Here is a 20,672-nt window from a genome sequence, read left to right on the forward strand (position 1 = left end):
GTCAGACATGTTGACTAGGCTCCTTCCTCTCTCACCTTGCAAATACATTGTCAAAACAAAAAATCTTGAAAACCATAATTTTTGGATTGTCTATTGACAATTTGCACAGACACAAGAGATTGTCACTGACTGGCTGGTTGCTGCAATGCATTTCTTTGAACATTTTGATTGGTCAGGCACCAGAAGCATTAAGCACGCCATTTGGCTAGTTTGAACGTGTGGTAAGCTAATTTCTTAATGTTTTGAACTCGGATGTTTTCTTGTGCTTTATGATCACTCCTAATAACTGTATGATCCCTAATAATTGTCTGATCATTTATGAACAACTCTATTGGTTCATTGTTTGTCTAAGCAGAGCGACTGTCCAAACTTTTTGTTTTGTATTTTGCAAAAAAAAAAAAAAAAAAAAAAATCACTTTTTTTTGTTCTTAAATGTTTCCAACAGATCAGTGGAGGTTGCTTAGAATAAAGATATAAGTATGAGAACAACTTTTATTGGTGATAAATACATATATATGGCTACATTTCAAACTGCATGAAGATCCTACAAGGCTTTAGTTGAAAGAGATACTAAAATCAGATGTAGTTATCACAAATATTTCACATAAAAGTATGGTAGGAAGAAAGCCATTGTTGGAAGAAAAACAAAAAACATAAGTTTGGTTTGCGATTTCCCAAAAGCAGTTGAAAATTAGCACCTAGTCAAAGTCTAGCTCTTCAATTTAGACTCTGTAAGACTCGAAGATGGCTGTACTTTGAAGCAGAGAGTAAGAATTTGGAGCGTATTTGGTACCAGAAAATTCAATGTGCACACCTCAGAATCTTCCAGCTGAAAGACTATTGCATGAATGTTGAGAGCGCATTGACTCGGGGGAGCCTTTCATAATGAAATGCACTGCAGTTTGTGGCTGTAATGTAACAAAAAGTGAAGAAGCTTGGGTGGTATGAATACTTTCACTTTTTCAGGCTGTTGAGTTTCATTCATTTGCTTGAAGGGTGTCTGAGAAATGTCGTTAGAGGAGATTTAATTAAAGCGTTTCATCTTCACTGAGGAGTTTATCAGTGGGGTTTATGAAGTTAGCGTTATTTTGGTTTGAAATGTTTGCTTTTTTCCTGCGGTTTGACACATTTCAGCACGCCTCTCGGTGGGGGAAGGTCTGCTTTGCTTTATTTACCTTCTTCCTTTTTACCGCTGCCACTTGTGCTCTCTGAGATTGGCAGACTCTCTCATTTCCGCTCGCATCATATCTACACACCACCAGGACACGAGGAAGCATTCAGTTTATCTGCACTAAAACACCAGATACTAAAGAGACATGGAAAGCCAGACGGCAGGTGCGCCTTAGATCGTTCAGATCAACAAACCAAACACTTAGCGAGGCCACGTTCTAGCCATTTGGGCCCATAGCAGAGATATGACTGATGCATTCCTCTGGCCAAGGTTTGAAAATGGGAGCAGGGCGCCAGATTGAGGACTGCAGGGATTGGAGGTGAGTGCAAACCTGTGCATCAGCATGTCTTAATCCCAGAGAGCCATAATCTGGGATTAGTGATCCTCTCCTCTCTGGATCCTGATTAGAGCATCTGCTCATGCAGCAGCCTCTGCAGCAATGCCTGGCACAGCCTCCCCAACACCTGTGGGAGGAGCCAAGGGCGGCCCTGATTGGTGGAAATGGTGGATAAACTATGCAGTGACAAGAGTTGCCAAGGCGATCATGCTGGCTTTGCCATGATTGGTTGTGTCAGAGCTCAAGATGTGTGCTTGTCCTCGGAGGAGCATTAGATCTCTCACTTGTATAAACAAACCTACAGCATGTGGGAACAATGTTGAACACGCATGTAAACCAAGAAGCTCTTTATTGGTCGAACCTGCAAAGCCAGCCTCAAAACACCATAAACTCATTGGTGGCAGAAGCGGTATTTCATTTGTGCATGTGTGTGTTGATTGCTAGATCTTGTCATTAATATACAGCCGCTCATGGGTTAGTCTCATTCCCCTGCTCACTGGCACATGGTGGAACCATAATCCAAAGGGTCAGAGGTCAGCTGCATGCTGTGTGGCTGGTTAAAAGGGCAGATGGGACACACACAAGTGTGGATGGACACACACACACCCACACACACACACACCCACATGCACACACACACAGGTCGGCCTCGTGCCGCCGGGTTGGTTTGAAGGGCAGATGGGTGCATTGTTTCATCATAGCTGCAGCTATTGGGGGCGGCCATATTGTCATTGAGAGGACACTCGGTGGGTCAGGCTTACAGAGGGGAACAGCTAGTTCATTAGGAGACTCTTGTTTTTTGAGCTTCCTGGAAACCAGTCAGGCACCATCTACACCATTTAGATTTTAGATTTTTCATTTCTGTGTTCTGTTTTTGATTTTTCAAAGATAAATTTGTGCTTTTCTACATATTTATCTCTAGCAACCTTGGATATTTGAGGTGAAAAAGCTCAATCCTGGCCTCATCAAAGCAAACACACAGTTTCAGTCCTGTAGCTAATTTTGCATTTTTAAGCAGCAGTTCTACAACCAGTTAAAAATTATCCTCCGGATAAGTGCATTTACATAAAGTTTGGACTTATAATGCATATTTCAAAGTAGGATTATGAGGTTACAATAGCAGATGAGGTTATTTCATAGCTTTTTATGCATCTCTGCAAGAGGTGCCAACACTCTTATTGTGGGTCTGGCTTTCTTCAATCTGGTCTATCTTTGCTTTTTGGGCGTAAAGCTGCAACTCAGCTGAATTGTTCCTCCCTCCCTGTTCATGTTCTCATTTTTGCTGTAATCCACTGGAGGGTTTTGATGAAACACAGAAATCAGTTTCAGTACAGAACCCACTGAAAGTGGCAAAGTGTTATTATATTGATTCAGTACAGTAACACAAGTTAAAAAATCATTTTAGTGCAACTGTTTGGGTCAGGCTGTACAATCAATAACACACGCACACACACACACACACGCACGCACACACACACACAGAGGTATGGCAGCTGTTTTGCGAGTCTTTTCTTTGTCCTGTCTCACAAATACAATCCTCATCAGTGGAACAATCTCTTTTCTGCAAACATTGTTTACATGGTTCGTTTTTACCCGCAGAGGAAAAAAAAAAAAAAAACACTTTTGGAGGTTTTACGATTCGTAAGCTGCTTCCACTGCATTTCGACTGCAAATGTGGTATTAAGAATATTGCAATTTTAAGTAATTTAATACATGCATAATCTGCTTTTGCTGGATTAGTCTTCCACATTAGAACAAATCAGGAAGAACACAAAGGGGCAGCGACTCGGAGGTCTAAAAATATACACTCTTTATCCACCGCAACATCAGCCCCAGTTTTTAGGAAGATGCGCTGCGCTTCGAATGATGAGGGATTTGTTTTTAGTGGACATGCACGAGAGCCTCGTTAACATACTGAGATAAAACATCTGAAACGGAGAAACACATTGGATGTACAATGACTTGTGTGGTATATGCTTTGAACTTTTCTACACTTTGTCAAAATCATAAACCTTAAGATGTTTTATTGAGATTTTAGGGAACGTTGTTTTACTATTGTTTTTACAAGAAACCTTTAAGGCTTTCACAGAACAAGTGGACTTAATCTGAAATGATGTGACACACAGATGGACTCGTTTTACTAATTAGGTGACTACAGAAAGTGATTGGTTGCACTGGGTTTTATTTATGGGCAATAGGGCTAAACACATATGCAGACCACTCTTAAAATTTTTATTTATAAAAAGCAAACAAAAAAGCATGTATCTTTTAACTTATTTTCACAATTTCAGCTCTGGAAAAAAATGAAGAGCCCGCTGCACTGAACCCCATTGAAAACCTCCTGGTTATTCCACCAAATATTTATTTCTGAAATCTTCCTGAGTTAAAACATTAGTATTGTTGTTTCTAAATGAATATGAACTTGTTTTCTTTGAATTATTCGACATCTGAAAGCACTGCATCTTTTTCGTTATTTTGACCTTTTCTCATTTTCTGCAAGTAAATACCAAATTTTTGCTTGGAATTTCAGAGACACGTTGTCAGTAGTTCATAGAATAAAAGAACAATGTTCATTTTGCTCAAAAATATACCTATAAAGAGTAAAATCAGAGAAACGGATAGTTTTGCAGGGCTCTCTTAATTTTTTGTCCAGAGCTGTAAATGTAAATTTACAATCTCAAGAAAATGCATTCTTGTGCCTGGACAAAAATGTGGCAGAGTTCAAGGGGCACGAATGCTTTGCAAGGCATTTTACGTCTAATCCAGTTGCAACCTTTAGGGAGAAGTAAATCACGTGGAGCAATATTTTTGCAGAGACAACTCATGCGTGAAGTGGCTGTAAGGGGTGTAAGCAGAGGGTGACAGCCCTCGGTTAGGTCCATCAGAACCACGACTCAGCAAGCTGTCAGTCCCAGGACAGCGAAGGGAAAATGGAATGCATTTTATCCTCAGCCTCCTTCGGGTCAACTGTGACAGGGTTGCCCCTCAATTACCAAGTATCAGCTCCTCTTCTCGCCTCCCCTCTCACCTTTCTTCGCCTCTCCTCCTCTCTCTCGCTGCAGATGGTCGGCGTTTCTGTGCGAGATGCATGCGGGGAAGGAAAAATAAGGACGGGAGAGTGGGGGGCGGGGTGGCAAGCACCTACAATAGGACGATACTATAGTGCAAGACAAATATCATATGCATTCATCGCCTGGTAGGTTGTGTTGGACGTATCCGCTCATCACAAAGGGTCTGTATTTTTTAACACTGTATGTTTCAGTGATTTCACTGGAAACGGCGACTGTCGCCACAGATGTATAGCGACTATTTTCCCTGTCAAGCATCTTCTCTTTAAGCGAATCTGATACAGTTAATGATCCTAAAACTTCATGTTTTATGCATTCACCTTAGCTAATAAGGTCAACTAGCAGTGAAATGGCTGACAGGAATTTATGCATTTTAATGCAGTGGCAGAACAATAGGCACACGTCGAACACAATGGGGCGGATGGAGAATCAGTCAGGGAGCAGGCAGTGCGACCAGCTGGAGCCCTCTGCCCTCTGACCCCCCGAGGTCACCAACCGCTACACTTCTCTTTCATCCACCTCTTGCCGGTTGACTCATGAAAATGCAAAAAGGAGAAAGTTGCTTTGTCATACAGATAACCTCGACACGTGGAGGTCTGATAGGAAATCACTTCGCCGTGTTTGCAGGGGCGCCATCGCTCACATCCCACCTTGACTCGTCGCTCTCGATGCATTTGTGATGGAAAGCAAGGTCAGAGTAACGCAGATGGATGTGGCCGTGTGTGAAAGTCAAAACAGTATAACCGGACACCGCTTTTGCTCAACCTTGACCCCGAAGGAAACCCTAGAGGGAGCTGCCCTCTAGGGTAGGTAGAAAATAGTCGCTTTCTTTAATGTTAGAAGAAAAGCAGCATCCGCAGCAGAAGGGGACTTTAACCGTTACATATCTGCTAATCCGTTTCCGAGCAGCGACTCGAATGCGGCTCTCATTGCTATCATGACGAACAGACCTGCCTGACACCAGCCCTCAACATCCTCGCCACTGAGCCTCACAGACAACTGGGAAGCATCCAAAAACAGCTGCAAAGCAATCCAAACTGTGCAGAGCGACTCAGCTGCCACATTTGTCCCCCTCTGCAATTTAATGGTTGTGGGACGTTAGCAGGTGACGGGCCCGTCACAGAAATAGGGCCTCAAGGCTTTTCAACACCAGGACATGCTATTAGCCTGGAAATACAGCTGGATTTTAAACACAGGAGAGCTACAAGATGCTCATCCTTGGTTTGTGAGCTTTTCCCTTCCTCTATTAGTCGTAGACTAATATGATTTAACATAAACGTGTTTGAAGTTATAGTTTGGTTGTGATGTTCTTTGATGCTATTATTGGGCTACGGGTCCCTTACCAGTAGTGGGAAGATGTCATATTGTGAGTTTGTAGAAAAGGTAACAAATTGTCAGAGAAGCGATCAGACTGACATTGGCTAACATTTCTATATCCTTGAGACACAACTCTATGTACGTGAATAATAAGTCATCTACCCTGCTCGTGCCAGCCGTTCATGCTTGAATACCTTCCTGGGCGAAGTTTCTCCCTTTGTGCTTGAGAATACAGTGAGAGATTTAATTATGGACATGTAATCCACTGTTAAGAATAAATTATTCTGTGTTTTCCTTCTATTTCTTTTAGGCAGTTGCAAAGCTAAAGATAAAGGAAATGACATGTTTAGAAATGCAAATGAAAGCTAGGGTTAAAGGATATGACACACTTGGGAACGTCCCTCTTTAGGGCGCAGCTTAGACAGAGGCTAACGAAGATGGTTACCAAGTGTTGCTTGTTGCCATTTTGTCCTGCTAACATCTAAAGGTAGCATGAGAAATGGACCAGCTGTATATTGGTATTAATAAATGGAATTCATGAATTCAACTCATTGACTCTTCTTCAATCTCATACATCAAGAACTCAGCATGGAGAACTGAGTTCTCCATGAGTTTTTTTTTTGTTTTCATTGTTGTTTGTATTCCACACCACATAAAGATTCTATAGGATTTTTTTATTTCAAATCTCTGCTTTTAAAAGTGTCATAAACTAGGTTTTTGACACCCAAATCACCTGAAAATCATTTTGCAAGGCAGGTGGGGTACTGTGTACTGGACATAAGGTTGCTTACATAGGGCTACGTATGCCTTTTCTTTCATTAGGCTCAAGCCGGACTAGATCCTGAACTAAGTATCAAAATGGGGAAGGAAATTAAAGTGACTTTGAACGTTGAGTGGTGTTGGTACCATACAGGCCTGTCTGCATGTTTAATCCACAACCATCTCTTTGAAATAAGAGAAGCTCCATTGTTTGGCTTTGTTTTTGTCCGATGCGAATGGGCAGAACTAGTTGATGTGATGAAACTCTCAGGATTTGTGTGTGTTTTTTTTTTTTTTGTGTGTTTTCATTGGTGTTTGTATTCTGATTACTTCGTTGCTTTTTATTTATGTTCGAAAAATCTTGCCCATTCAGTTAATTTTCCTGTGCTCAATATTTTCAGAAATATGTTGTCATATCATTTAGTTTAGTTACTTAGTTTTGTGTTGTCTTCTTTGTGCATTTGTATTTGATTATCATCGTCCATTGCTGGATTCTTCTGATTTCCTTGTTCCATGGCCTGATATCTTTGTGCCATACTGTGCGTCTTCATTTTTGCCTGTCTTTAGGTCCAACTAGAAACTACACCGAATAACAAAGCAAACAGATTGCAGCTCTTTCCAATGAGGGCATGTGGAAAACCATCTGTGAATTCACGACACATTCTACCGTGAAGTTGTTCGGTACGCATTGAGCAAGAAGAAAACTAAGGCTGTGATTTTAAACACCACCGAAATTAGACAGCATAGCTGGAAAACATTGGCAGCAGTGACATTTAGGTTAGAGTCCCAATTTGGCATAAACCACACAATGAACGGATCCACCCTGCCCTGCATCAGTGACTCAGGATACTGGTCTGGTAATGCTGTGGGGATATTTCCTCTGCAAATGGTTGTCCAATCCAATGATAGCAAGTTCTACCGGCTCTGTCATCCTACCCAAAAAGGAATAAACCTTTGGATTGTGTATCAGGCTGTCAGCTGTCCAAGGGGATTAAACATGGTGCATTAATGGGCTTTTCCAGGTCTTGTAGTGGCAGAGATATGAATATTTTTCATTTCTTAGCCGTTCAACTTCCATTTCATACACTCACAATATTGAATCTTTCTCCTACAAATGAGGCACAGTTACTGCCAATGACAATGTTATTTTAAAAATCCAAACTTTGAGGTAAGCTATAAGATTTAGCAGCGGCGTTAACATGAGCTCAGCTGGGTTTCTGTCCTCAACACACACAGAAGAGGTAGTGACTCTCTCCAGTGTCTGATTCAATGTCTATCTTTTCAATCTGGTAGCTTGTCCATGAAGCTCAGCCCTGGGTTAGCCAAGCATTGTCAAGCAATTCAGAGAGCATCGGCTTGCTCATGCTCCCTGGAAGGCGGCGGAGACAAGGGAGAGGCGCAGATAACTAACCCAAACATCCATGGATATCTCCGTGGCCGACTTCCCTGGTCTTATATTTCCAAGGTTTAAAAATCAATAGAGCCACTGCTGATGAAATTTGCTGCATGAGTGCACGCCGGGGTCTGGAAAGCAGCCCTGAACCGAGGTGTTTCTACGCACCCCGCCCGTATTCGTTTTTGTTCCATTCTGTTTTCAAATGCAAAAGGGATTTCGCTTCTTTTTCTTTCTTTCTTTTTTCAGCAGTTTATTTATTTATTTATTTATTTTTGCTCTAAATCCAGCTTTTTTTGGACGGCCCAGGGGCTTGAGTAAATGTGATCGATTTCTACAGAGTGTGTCATCCAGGCCGCCCTTTCAGAAGTGGTTTTGTAACAGAGGCACAAAGGCGCGTGGAGCCATCATTCAGCACGGCGCTTTTCATTGTTCGTTTAATTTGTGCTGAAGGATCCAGGTCGGGCCAGAAAGAACCCTTCACAGGTCAGAAGTCGAGACTTCTCTCCCATCAACTACAGGCATGAGCGAAAAAAAAAAACACACACAAAAAAAAAAAACAGAAGCGCATAGGCGAGACGTGTTATTACGCACTAGATATATAATCCCACAGACGTTTCTCTTCAATTTCTAATGCAACTACGAAACTAATAAGAATTGAATATGGCTGAAATTATATTTGCTCAACAGAGTTTGCAGGAAAGGAGACCGATGTGAGTTTGGATAAGAACATACAGCATGGTTATTGGTCGGGCGGACTTTGCCCTAGGAGTTGGTCTGGAATCCGTTCAGCGCCGTTTTGTTTTACTTGGCCTTTCTTACGTTGGATGAGGATCTTTCAAACCCGAGAAGCTCAAAGTCAACCACAACAGCCACTAAAAGGATGTAGGTAACTTATTCACTAAGTCTACAACACGGATCGCCTCCTGACTGAGAATATTCTCCTCATCTCTAATGTGCAACAGCACACAGCGGCCTCCCCGCCACCCTCTCCTGTGAAGGAGAATTAATCTGCTCCAAACAACCTTTTATTTTCTCTACACAACTACTTGTCAGCTTCTACTAAAAGCAATTTGTTTTTGGCTCCCTTCTTCTGGCTCATGCAGCAGGACGGAAAGAGCACCGTGGCATGCTGTATGAAAAAAATAAAAAAGAAGGGTGGAGGGGGGGTGAGGAGCAGGGGGGAGTAACAGTGCTTTAATCTGATTAGACCTGGCTAAAATCCCAAACCGGGACTGAAGTGCAGTGCTTGTGGTTTCTGAACGGCTTACGTTAAGTCTGTACCATGGAAATAATCTACTCTTAAAACCCGGGAAACAAATCAACTATGGTAAGGACGTAAGTCGCTGTCATTACGGAGTCATTAGGAAAAAAACATTTTCTGGTAGCGTGCAGGTCATCTGGACAGGCAGAAGGGGGCAGTGTTTTTATTTGTGTGTGTGCGTATGTGTGTGTGTGTGTGTGTGCATGCACTTTTCATCATGCCTCATGTTTATTTTCCTGATGCCTTAAATGTGCAACATGAAGCTAGATTGTCAGTGTGTGTACATGTGTGTGTGCATTTCATTTCTTTTTCACAATTGTTTTTCAGATTTGTGCCCTTGCATTCGCTCTCTGCGGGGCTGAGAGCAGGTCTGTGTTTGCATATTTCTCCGCGCTGCTGTGGGAATGCAGGATGACTTCTCTGGTGCTGAATAATGAATCAAAGCATGGGAGAGGAGCAAAGTCACACTGCAGCAGCTTTCCTAGCTGCACCGCTTTAGCAGAGCATGATGTTTGAAGCCTGAAGGAGGCTTTCTCTAATAGGCCCAACTATCACGTCCTCAACCACCAAGCACCAAACGGCAAATGCTCTTCAGTGTGATATTTAATGCAGGCTCAAAAAGCAGGCGAAAACCTAAACTCCCTTACCAAGCAGTAGCATTTCTTTTTTCAAATACAACTGGCTGCTGGTTAGAAGTGAAATGATTCTTCTAGGCGACTAAAGAGGATGAAATTGGATAGTAGGTTCACAAGAATGATACAAAACAAGATTACAGCTGAATCCTGTCTGTGGATGCGTGTCGGTGTTTTCAAAAACTTTAGAGCTGTGTCTACCAAACGGGCCGACATTTTTGAAACGTGCAGGACAACTTGCTCACATGCTGCAGAATTATATCTATTTAATTGAGAGTATTGTAGTGACCGCTAGCATTTACATATGTCACACCGAACTTTAAACATAATAGATGCAAATTTTATATATACAATAAATTGCAGCTGGTGGCTCTCATGGTTGCAGCTTTTGAAGAGGACAATGATACACCTGACAGTACTGATTCTGATGAGGGTGAGAGATTTGATGAACAGTACTTTGAGGCCAGCTGTAGCAAATTGGAGGACTGCTTTACTTATAATTTCAGCACATCTTTTTACTAAAGCTCTAGAGTAACATCCTACTGTAATGTGATATGTATTCATAGCTGATAAAAGTGCTTTGAGGTCACACTTGTGTATTTATAGTAAGCATTGCTTGGAATAATTTGGAAAAGAAATCAAAAAACATAAATGTGATTTTTATTTAGTCATTTTACTCAGAAAAATACTATGAACTTACAGAATTGATTAGAAATGATCAGAAAAACTATTTGGTTTTATCATATCATTATTAGGAATTATCATGAAACACTGAAAACATCAGAAATGTTCAGAAAACAGACTAAAAGGTTCCCAAAGTATCATTATGGAAGTTTAATTAGCTGACATGTTGTAGCTTTTATCTTAGTGTGCTGAAAAGGCATTGCAAAGGTTTCAGTTTTAGTGTTTAATGGAATAAAAGTTTCATGTGTTGGCTTAATGTTTTACTAGTGAAAGTATTTTTACGTTTGGAACTAGAGACGATTAAATTTACTCCTGACTTGTAAAAAATTGAATACCCCTTTAGATTAGAAAGGATAGGACGTGAGGCTAACGTTTTAGCTGCTAGCCAGTCGTGTTACTCTCATCTTCGCTACAAATCATTTGTAGTTTGTCTTGTCTCTCCATCAAGTACCCAAAGGCAAATTCAAAAGGGAGATTCAAGGGCTACTTCCTTCCCTTCTTCATGGTAAGAGTCTCAAGCATACAGAGTGTCGAGCTAAAGCAAATACACAGAAATCGTTGGTCTTTGGGAAATAGCTTATACTTACTTTGCCACAAAAAAAAAATAAAAAAATAATTTGTTGACGACACAGAACACTACAAATTGATTTATGGGAGTGTCATCCAGTCTGTATGTGCTTTTGGATCTGGAGAACGCTTACTATTAAGTGTAGTTCTTTATGAAACGTGTTACTCTGCTGGAGTCGATTGCCGCTCTCGCTCACCAGAATCCTTCCTCCGACGCTGTTCCCTTGAATCATTGCCTCATGTCTTCCTCTGCAGCTGCTCCTTCAGTGGTGCTTTGACACCGTCACTCTGGTGCCAAAACACCACACAGCCTGTCTGTCATGGAGAACAAAGTGATGAGCCAAAAAAGCAAAAGCTTTTGATCAAATGGTCTGTCTATATTCAAACTCTCACCTACGGTTACGGAACATGAATCAGGACAGAAAACAACGAGATGCGAGTGGCTGAAATGGGCCGACTCCACGGCTGGAATCAGCCTCTTTGAAGGGAAACGCAAAATAGGACCACAGTTCCTTTGCATCAAAAGGAGGCTGTTGAGTTAGTTGAGGTGTCTGACCAAGATGCCCTCCATACGTCTCCCTCTGGAGGTTTTCAGTGTAATTTGCTGAACGGACAATACACCTGTTCTGAACCGGGAACAGTTTGAAATCTGCCAGAATAACCTGGGAGTCTTGTTGGAGAGAGGGATGTCTGTGTTTCCCTTCTAGACAAGAAATATCGTGGTGTTTTATTATTGCATGGTAGGCAACAACAACAACAAAAATGCTCATAAAAAAACGGAAAAGAAATTCAGTTTCCGGTCATTTTCTAACATAATTTAGAATAGAACCGCAAGTCGGGGACCCACTGCAGTCTTCTCGGCTCGGAGCAGAAACACAAAGAAGCATCTTCCTAATGACACTATTAAGATGTTTTACTACAGCCCACCATGTTGTCAGCTACTGTGTTTCATTGTCTCATTATTAGCCTCCCAATGCTGGGCAGATTTCAATATCAGTTTGCTCTCATTATCTCTTTTCTCTGATACCGTTTCATTTTGCGCCAGCTAAATTAAATGTAAAAAAAAACAAAACATAATGCAATCTTGCTGCAGGAGAACATGGCAGCTAATTGCATTAGGCTGAGCTGTCTGCGGAGTTTGCAGTGGCTATAGACCCCCATCACTCTCCTGCAATTAGCTCTGGCTACTCCTCTCAGCAGCAGGTGTTGTGCTGCATGTGCCAGCATTCCAGCTGATTACCTAAGCCAAGCACTGCGCGCCGCTCCCCATCCATCTCGGTTAGTTTGCCACCACAGCTCTGTGTGCACACACGCACGCACGCACACACACACACACAGACACAAGACAGAGCCGCAGTCACATCACTATGGAAGCTGCAGACACAATGATTTTTTTATTTTTTATTTTTTTATTGGAGGGGGGGGCATGCACCTTGCTGTCACACTGGATGCAGGGAAGGCCGCTGAGTTGCAGAAAGGACTGATATGATGCTGTGAGACTAGTGAGCTGAAACCTTGGATTTGAAGGTTGTGGTGTGTCATTGTGACAAGCAAGGGGGAGGATTAGGAAGAGTGGGCTCAGAGCAGTGGAAGTAGAGGCAATGAGTTTGCGCGCACACACACACACACACACACACACATACAAACAAAGCAGTGGGCTGGCACCATTCCAGTACACCCTGAGAGCGGTTGGACTAACCAAATTGTAAATTTACAAGAACTAAATTACAAGGCTTGTGTACACACACTGCCACATGAGGGACACAGTTTCGCCTTCTATTTGATGTTAATCCCTCCTCATTTTAACTTTTTTTGCTTGAGTTACCACTGCGTTAACGTAAGAGGGAGTCCAAATGGCCGACGTGAAAATAAAATCCCGTGCAAACAAGTGAGTTTAGTTTGCTATTTATGCAGCATTTGATGACTTCACAGCATTTAAAAGCGGAAGCAGATTTATTTTTGGTCACACTTGAAGAACGTTTAAATATTATGTCAAGGGAAAACATTAGTGGTCAGTGTTAAATGAGCAACTAATTTGTGTATTGTTATTTCCATTATTCGATTCTGAATTCACATCTGTGTCATAGGTTGTGCCTGTGAGTTTCAGCTGACCTTCACTTGCCTTCCAGGAATCGGTTGGTGTTTTATTGACTGTCATGGTGGCCCCGCTGCGCCGTGGCGCTCAGCCCCCAGTGTTAAACAGACACCGTGTTTCAGACATGGCTCCCTAGCTGAATCGCTCCAGTTTTTATGGCCTCAGTGCAGTCGATCCACCAGAGATGTTGCATAAGTTAGAGGCAGCGCCACTTGTTTGATGAAGAGTACCAGAGGAGGAAATTAAATAAATGTTCTTAATCACTGTAAATTGTTTCGCTTCCCTCCCAGACACGTTATGTTTTATTGTGTGCTTTGAGAAACTGAAACCTCACCAGGATTTCTGACCGACTCCCACCCAGTCATGCAGTTAAAGCGGCAACAGGGAGCCTCCTTCAGCGAAGGGTTGCCCTGCCAGGACCGCTGCCAATTACCCCGCAGAACAAAAGCTACAAAATGAGCAAACAGACACAAAATACGGCCAGGCACGTGAGCATGGGCTTAATGTGAACATTTGGTAGTCATACAAGTGATTCCTCCAAGTTCCATTAAGGCTGTAGGCTTTTTGTAAACATGCTCGACTAGTCAGACAAAACTTATGGATGGAGATGGGGAGGGTGGACGATTTCTAAAACAAAAATATCATGTGACTGAAAGGCATATCCATGTGTTGTACCACATTCTGTCAGGGCTTGATTAGTTTGAATTACTGATCTACATTATTGGATTTGGGATCTCTTTATGCCTGAAGACATGAAGATGTCTTCAGATGACAATAAGGTATATTGTCATCTGGCAACATCCCTTTCACTGTTTGTGGAGATGAGGCGACGACTGCTTTCTAGCCAGTCAGACACAGTGATACCACAGTCATTAAAGTGGGTGTGGTGGGACTTTTTACAGTGTGGGCTGGTGCCAAAGTCCTGCTCAAAACAAAATCTGCAAAAAGCCTGCCATAAGAGGGAAGCGTCAAATGCCCAAAAGTTTTCTGGTAGATAAGTGCTCTGACTATGGACTTAATAAAAAAACAAAAAAATCTAAAGCAGCTTGGAATTTCCCACTCTTTTTAGCCCATTTACATCAATAATACATTGATATTACAATATACATCAGCACTTTTTAAATTTTCTGATTTACTTAGAAGTCTTACAACAGAAATGAAAGATCGCTCTGTGTGTAATGGATCTATGTGAATTTCAGTTTTTAAACTGAATTACTGAAAGTAATCAACTTTTCCATGATCTTCTCGTAGTATATTGAGGTAGAAGCACGTCACACAATAATTCATAAACTGAAGCATATATCACATTAAACACCTTCTATGCGAGTAACGTCAGTGGAAGATTTACTGTACCGTACCTAAAATGTTCTGCTGTCTTGCAGTCTGGCTCTCCTGGTCCTGCTGTACTTCTCATATTATCATGATAATGTTGCAGCTGGTTGAGTCGCTCCAGCTCACATCCAAAGAGACAAAGCACACTCATCTCTCTCCTGGTTAATTGCTGCGCATGTTACTCCAAGTAAGGCAACCCTCCTTTTATATTAGCCCTAAACCAATTTCCATCTTATCACGCTCATCTATGCCGAGTCCTAGCATGTGGAATCGAGAGAAAATTACTCTCCGTTTCTGGAGGAAAACAGTGAGTCGTCCGTAGACGGCTCAGCATTGAAACGCTCCGTCACCGAGTCAGAGGTGCCTGGGAGGTTATTGTTCGACTTCTGGACAAGAAGTGCAAGCATTGTTCCATAGTTTCACTCCATTATTAAAACCATACAGCCATTAACAAGAACATGAATAAATAAGGGAAGGATGCAAGCCGAATCGTTCTCCTGCTTCCAAAACCTTGAGTAAATCTGTGTAAATATTTAATGTAAAATCATTTTAGTCTGTTTAATCCAGGCTTATGCAATTAAGTAAATGATGCTGAGGTTCTGCTCGAATCGAGATAGTTTTTGTTTGAAAAGCGCGTGGTGTTTTAAATGCGATTCTGCTGTGTTTTTCCGTGTTTGCTCATTTTATTAGTTATACAAAGTGTTGCATATGCATTTAATTAAGATGTTTGAAACAGAACATGCATTAAATTATATTCTTGAAACTATACTTGGTAAAAAAAAAAAATTAACACTTTAAAATTAATGGTTGGAGTGGAGACTTGAGACCGAAGAAGTCACTGCAACTTTGGAGATGATTTTGCTACCTTCTCTTTTCTTCTTACTATGCATGGTCCTCATGCAGTCAGGCTTGTTGCAGCTCTATCTGTATTAAAAGTTTTACCCTAATTATCATTGCTCTTTTGGGCAAAATTAGCCGGTGGCTGTGCCTTGCAAAATGATTCATAACTCTAAATGTCTGCATATTTTGTCACTTTTAGACTTTCGATATATTTTAATGGGATTTTATGTGTGCAACTGAGAAGTGGGACAAAATGTTTTCAAAATACTTTAGAAAACAAGATGGTCAGAGAAAATGTAAAGAATAAAGGTAGAAAACAAAGATTTGAGCTTATTTTTTGTGTGTGTGCTGATTGATCATTTATTGATGAAAAGAGCAACAACAATCCGAATTACATGTCCACCAAAATTGACAATGGTAAACATATATATAGAATAATATGTATATTTGATGTTATGCTTCAGTAATGCTGTTAGTGAGAATATATTTATCCTCTGCATTCAATTCCTTGAGAATTATTGCGAAACTAGACACAAAATGTTGTTGGATACCAGTTATGTTTGTGTACTAAGTATTAGACTGTGAGCTTTAGTGATGAAGAGCTGTAATAATAACGTAAGTGAGAGAGGAAAAACCATTTGAAGGGACAATTATTTTTCTTCCAGGCGGTCTGTGAGTGGGAGGACAGCTCAGCTTTCTAGGTTACAGGCACTGAGTGACAAAGCTCGTCTTAGGAGGCTGCTGGAGCCGTACTCAGGTTCATGATTGATCCACTTGCTGTTGCTAAAAAAGAACATAATTCTTCATATACAACTGGCACTCCTCCCTTTATTTACTTTAGCAACTTACTGTATGATATATTAATTGTGACAGAGATTGTCCAGCGCTTCTTACGGTTACTCTACTGTACACTGGGACTGCAGAGATTTAATGATACTAATTGGATTAGTTTGAATATTCATGGGCACGCATCACCTAAATTGGACAAACAAAAAAACCGAACCACAATGTGAAATCAGGGGGATTAAATGTTTGACTTGACGCAGCATGGAGCTGACTTGATGCGATGCATGGGTGACAGACTGAGGCGTGCTGGAGAGATGACATTAAACCTCTCAGGCGCAGTCAAAACAGGTACCATGGAGCAACTGCTTTACTCCAGTCACGCCAAAGAGAAACCTCCTCCATGTCAGCACAACTCGGTGAGCTTCCTGAAGTCCTGACACTCGGCATGTGTGCGGGGAGCTGTTTGCTCTCAGGACGTATATATGTTTGACAGCTCCTATACAGACTAACACAACGTCCAGCATGAAGCCTAAGAGCTGGGAAGGCAGACCTTGAGCTGGTCTGGTCGATTGCTGCAAGGGGTCAGTGTCCTACCCACTTGGAAAATTATACAATTTGCAAAAGAGCCGATTGAACCGTTTCACCTTTTGTCACATTACAATGACAAACTTCAATGTAATGTTATTGGGACTTCATGGCGTAGACCAGCAAAAGTGATGCATTTATCGAGTGTAGGGAAAAGGAAATCTGATTTTTTTTTTCTTCTTCAATACTATGAAAAGAATAGCCTGCATTGTTGTTAAACCCCTTTTACTCTGATATCCACAAATAAAATCGTGGGTAATAATTTTCTATCAAATATCGACTAGTTATAGCATTCTCCTTTGTGTAAATTATCCTCAGTATAAATCCAGAGGTGCAGGGTTTTTTTGTTGTTTTTTTTTAAGAGAGCACTGGTGTGTAAAGGCACGTAGCCGACAGGTCAGGGTTGCAGTTTTGGAGGTTAGGAAAACATTCATGATCCAAGAAGATCATGATCAATCTGGAAGAGCTGCAGAGAGCCACAGGTTAGCTTGGGGGAATTTCTCAAATGTCGTGCTCTCTACAAATGCTGGATCTCATGGAAGGGTAGACCAAAAAAAGTTATAGATTTCTTAAATCTCAAAACGATGCTCTCCTCTTTGCGTCAAAATATGAAAAGGTTAGTGTGGTACGGACACTTTTGCGATGCCCCTTAGAGGATAAAGTGCCCTCACTGACACAAATGATGTCAACACAATGTTGAGAATGATCCAATCTGGATACAATTTCACCAGGAGGAGATTCAGGAGTAAAGGGCAAGATATTCACAAGTCCAGAGTAATTGTAATTTACGTCCCTTCATATAGCTCAAACACAGTCATCAGCAGAGAGCAGCATAAAGCTCTGTATATTCCTGCCTCTGGTGACACAAGATATGTGCCACTAATGAGTCATAAATGCTCTCTGACACGATGGAGCATTCAAACAGCATACACTATGAAAACAATCATAGCTTTTTAAGAAATGATAGACCAGCTGTAAGGAATTGGAGGACTGCTGTACTTCTGATTTTTGTGTCTTATTTGACAAAACCAATATTTTACAGCAACTTCCTACGGTTTGAACTATAATCTGCTAAGAAAAGTGGTACGACATCACACCTAAATCTTTATTATAAATATACGTTTAATATTTTGAACCAGGTGAAGAAAAAAAATAATGCTTCTTATCACTAATTTGTGTTTTCCACTGCATCACTTTGAGGAATTTAAACTTGTCAGGAACGTCTCAAAACATTGAGGCTCTAAGCCAATCCAATAATTCTTGCTTGGGTTTTAATGTGCAGCTCACAAATTATAACACCACAAACATGGAGCACTATGAAAACGCTACTCTCTTTACTTGTGGTGGTGTAACTGTTAGACTGCAGACTTCATAAAAGCCATTTTCTGTAGCCGTTACTTCCTGCAAAGGTCAATCCATCATGAGGTCGACGGCAACACACACAAATCAGCTATGGACTCAGACTCACATGTAACCTGACGTGTAGGTATTTGAACTTGGGAAGTTAAATTGAAGTACATAGAGAAAACTCGCATACGCGCAGGAAGAACATGGTGTCCGTACGCGGAAACGTTCCAGGCGAGTTTATAATCGAGCTGTAAAAAGGGTCGCTGCATCTCTGTAATGTTTGATGCTGCATGCCAACTTCTTGGACGTAGACATGCAAGGCGAAAGCATTTTCTGTCCTAATATGAAAAAAAAATAAATAAATAGACGTGTTGAGTTTAAACCTATTGGGAAGTTATGCTGCAGTTATTTGGTCTGATCAGATGATACAAAAATTTAACTTTTAGACAACAAACACATTAGTAAACAACTGCTACATGGTGTCAAAAAGGACCACTGTTAGAGTGCTGGAGGATCTGTGATGCTGTGGGCCGGGTTGACTTCTGAAGGCTAAAGGAACAAATAACAACCCATTGAATCACTGGGTCAAACATATCCAGTCTTCATCTGGTTTGAGTAATCTCTATACATCAGCATATTCTTGATTGAATAAATGGACTCAAATTAAAATCCAACATATTTCAGTATGAGATCATCATGCTACCGCAATGAAAAACTGTTAATGTATTTCTGTCCTACTCATCCATTAGCATACATACAGTGTGTTTAATGGAATCATGTATTCCAACTTAATAAAATATATTTTTTTAAGTTTATTGTGTATGTCTCACCCTAGTGTACTAATTATCCGGATCTGAAAAACAACATAAGTCATCTGAAAAATGTTGTATCTTTATTGACTTTTTAAGCAGCCATTAGCTTGCAGGTATCCTCCCCGGGTCCAGCTCATCTACATGTTCACCTGCACAGGGGAGGTGAGATCCTCTGATTCAGCAAATCGCGGGTTCCTCCTCCCGTCCATATTATCGACGCTGCCGGAGGGCCGTGGAGGATGCCGGGGCACAAGGCTGCTGGGGGCGGAAGGAGCCGGCAGATCCGTCGGGGGCAGGGCACACGGGCGGGCGCTCGGGGCTGGAGCCGCAGATTATTCTGGAAATTGCCAGCTGCAGTGTCTGCAATCAGGATCAAACCGGTTCCGGGTGGGGGAGGTGAAAGTCACTGTCGATTTTTGTCAAGCCAGCCTGTGCCTGCGCATCTCCGGACTGAGCGGGATGACATTCACTAGGGCGACGGTGGAAATGTCCCACCACCTCATTCTCTCCTTAATAATTCATCCTCCTGCCTGGGCTCCTCCGGCTGCAGCCGCCCTGCCTGCCTGCCTGCCTGCCTGCCTGCCTGCCTGCCTTTAATGGAGCTGGTGGTTACCAGCGCTGACATCTTAACATTCGAATAATACAGAGACTCCAGGCTGGAGTAAAATCAATGGCAGATCGAGAAAGCATAATGAAAAGCAATGCACATCCTGCAGCCACCTTCCCAGCTGTATTGCTGAAATGCAGCAGCACATCCAGGATTCCTCCCATTGTCACGCAATGATCCTCACTCTCGCCCATCTCCTCATCTTCGTCTCTTTCTGTGTCCTCTTCTTTTCTCCTCTTCAGCTCCGAGAATTGTAGCTTTCCTGGAACAAGCAGCAGAGCCATGAGACACACCCTGATTGCACCCTACTGCTGGAGCTAACGCTCTATCTCAATCCCTATTTCCCCAGTGTATGTACCAGCTCTCTGCCACCAGGAAGAAACACAGAGGCAGCCATTTTGGAACAGCTCTATAGAGCTTTACGTAATGGAGCCCTGCATGGGTCGCCGCAGACAAAACGCGCTGCACCAAATCCATTTCTGTTTGTGCCTGTGATGCGCTCTGCTTTTCCTCCCGGGTGAACGTGGCAGTTTTAGCAAAATTTCAGTCATTTCTGCACTCAGAGTCTGAGCTACGCTGATTTTGAATAACCCATGAAGTTACCGCAAGAGCTAAAGAGAAGCTCACCTAAAAAGCAAGACTCACGGGCGAACAATGCAGAAGGAAGGTGTGCAGTTTATTTCAGAGCTGATGGTGGGGGCGAGGGGCCGTGTCTGCTTGTCTCCAGTGATGCGGGGTTGATTTCTTTCGGCAGGCCTGTGAATGCCCCGAGGCGACAGGGATAAGAGCCGCAGAGGCAAGAAGGTGCAAGAGAAAGAACCTGGCCTAGGGAGACTCTGAGGCACAAGTGCATGGAAGCCATTAAAAATATAACACGAGATGAGTGAAGCGGTGTATATTTAGCAGCGCAGCCCTTCCACGCTGTGCTGTTGCGTTCGTATGCATTTGGTCACCGCAGGAGCTCGAATCAAAGCTGGAAAACGGGTGAAGGATGAAAAGGAGCGAAGAAGCAAACGGAGGTGTTTATCGGCTGCTGTTGTTGCTGCCGGTGAATCAAAGAAGAGCGCCACGTCGGC

The 20,672-nt window shown here is 42.1% G+C and overlaps 1 long non-coding RNA gene across 1 annotated transcript in view; it reads left to right on the forward strand.

The window, feature by feature from the left end:
* LOC103139722 (uncharacterized) overlaps positions 1-20,672 on the forward strand; it is a 62,729-nt gene that overhangs the window by 26,897 nt on the left and 15,160 nt on the right. The gene's annotated exons all lie outside the window — the stretch shown is intronic.

Source organism: Poecilia formosa, unplaced genomic scaffold, assembly GCF_000485575.1.
Source record: "Poecilia formosa unplaced genomic scaffold, Poecilia_formosa-5.1.2 Scaffold64, whole genome shotgun sequence".
NCBI classification, from domain to species: domain Eukaryota; kingdom Metazoa; phylum Chordata; class Actinopteri; order Cyprinodontiformes; family Poeciliidae; genus Poecilia; species Poecilia formosa.